This window comes from Carcharodon carcharias (assembly GCF_017639515.1).
Source record: "Carcharodon carcharias isolate sCarCar2 chromosome 24 unlocalized genomic scaffold, sCarCar2.pri SUPER_24_unloc_1, whole genome shotgun sequence".
NCBI lineage: Eukaryota > Metazoa > Chordata > Chondrichthyes > Lamniformes > Lamnidae > Carcharodon > Carcharodon carcharias.
Window position 1 is genome coordinate 447762 of NW_024470584.1, and position 2143 is coordinate 449904.

Here is a 2143-nt window from a genome sequence, read left to right on the forward strand (position 1 = left end):
TTCCCTATCTCTGTAAACTTCTCCAGCCCCTACAACCCTCCCTATCTCTGTAACATCCTCCAGCCCCACAAACCTCCCTATCTCTGTAACCTCCTCCAGCCCCTACAAACCCCTCCTAATCTCTGTAACCTCCTCAGCCCCTACAACCCTCCCTATCTCTGTAACCTCCCCACCCCTACACCTCCCTATCTCTGTAACCTCCTCCACCCCTACAACCCTCCCTATCTCTGTAACCTCCTCCTCACCTACAACCCTCCTATCTCTGTAACCTCCTCCAGCCCCTACAACCCTCCCCTATCTCTGTAACCTCCTCCAGCCCCTACAACCACCCCCCTATCTCTGTAACCTCCTCCAGCCCCTACACCCTCCCTATCTCTGTAACCTCCTCCACCCCTACAACCTCCCTATCTCTGTAACCTCCTCCAGCCCCTACAACCCTCCCTATCTCTGTAACCTCCTCCAGCCCCTACAAACCTCCCTATCTCTGTAACCTCCTCCACCCCTACAACCCTCCCTATCTCTGTAACCTCCTCCAGCCCCTACAACCCTCCCTATCTCTGTAACCTCCTCCAGCCCTACAACCCTCCCTATCTCTGTAACCTCCTCCAGCCCTACAACCCTCCCTATCTCTGTAACCTCCTCCAGCCCCTACAACCCCCCTATCTCCTAACCTCCTCCAGCCCCTACACCCTCCCTATCTCTGTAACCCTCCTCCAGCCCCCTACCCCCCCCCATCTCTGTAACCTCCTCCACCCTACAACCCTCTAATCTCTGTAACCTCCTCCAGCCCCTACAACCCCTCCCTATCTCTGTAACCTCCTCCAGCCCCTACAACCCTCCCTATCTCTGTAACCTCCTCCAGCCCCTACAACCCTCCCTATCTCTGTAACCTCCACCAGCCCCTACAACCCTCCCTATCTCTGTAACCTCCTCCAGCCCCTACCCCTCCCTATCTCTGTAACCTCCTCCAGCCCCTAAACCCCCCTATCTCTGTAACCTCCTCCAGCCCTACAACCCTCCCTATCTCTGTAACCTCCTCCAGCCCTACAACCCCTCCCTATCTCTGTAACCTCCTCCAGCCCCTACAACCCCCCCCCCCCCCATCTCTGTAACCTCCTCCACCCACCAACATCCTATCTCTGTAACCTCCTCCAGACCCTAAAATCCTCCCTATCTCTGTAACCTTCTCCACCCCTACAACCCTCCCTATCTCTGTAAACTCCTCCAAACCCTCAACACTCCCTACCTCTGTAATACCCTCCAGCCCCTACAACCCCCCTAACTCTGTAACCTACTCCAGCCCCTACAAAACTTGCTATCTCTGTAACCTCCTCCAGCCCTACAACCCTCCTATCTCTGTAACCTCCTCCAGCCCCTAAACCCTCCCTATCTCTGCAACACCCTACACCCTCCCTATCTCTGTAACCTCCTCCAGCCCCTACACCCTCCCTATCTCTGTAACCTCCTCCAGCCCCTACAACCCTCCAATCTCTGTAACCTCCTCCAGCCCCTACAAACCTCCCTATCTCTGTAACCTCCTCCAGCCCCTACAACCCCCCTATCTCTGTAACTCCTCCAGCCCTACAACCCTCCCTATCTCTGTAACCTCCTCCAGCCCCTACACCCTCCCTATCTCTGTAACCTCCTCCAGCCCCTACAACCCTCCCTATCTCTGTAACCTCCTCCAGCCCTACAACCCCCTATCTCTGTAACCTCCTCCACCCCTACAACCCCCCTATCTCTGTAACCTCCCTCCACCCTACAACCCTCCCTATCTCTGTAACCTCCTCCAGCCCCTACAACCCTCCCTATCTCTGTAACCTCCTCCACCCCTACAACCCTCCCTATCTCTGTAACCTCCTCCAGCCCCCTACACAAACCCTATCTCTGTAACCTCCTCAGCCCCTACAACCCTCCCTATCTCTGTAACCTCCTCCAGCCACTACAACCCTCCCTATCTCTGTAACTCCTCCACCCCTACAACCCTCCCTATCTCTGTAACCTCCTCCAGCCCCTACAACCCTCCCTATCTCTGTAACCTCCTCCAGCCCCTACAACCCTCCCTATCTCTGTAACCTCCTCCAGCCCTACAACCTCCCTATCTCTGTAACCTCCTCCACCCCCAAACCCTCCCTATCTCTGA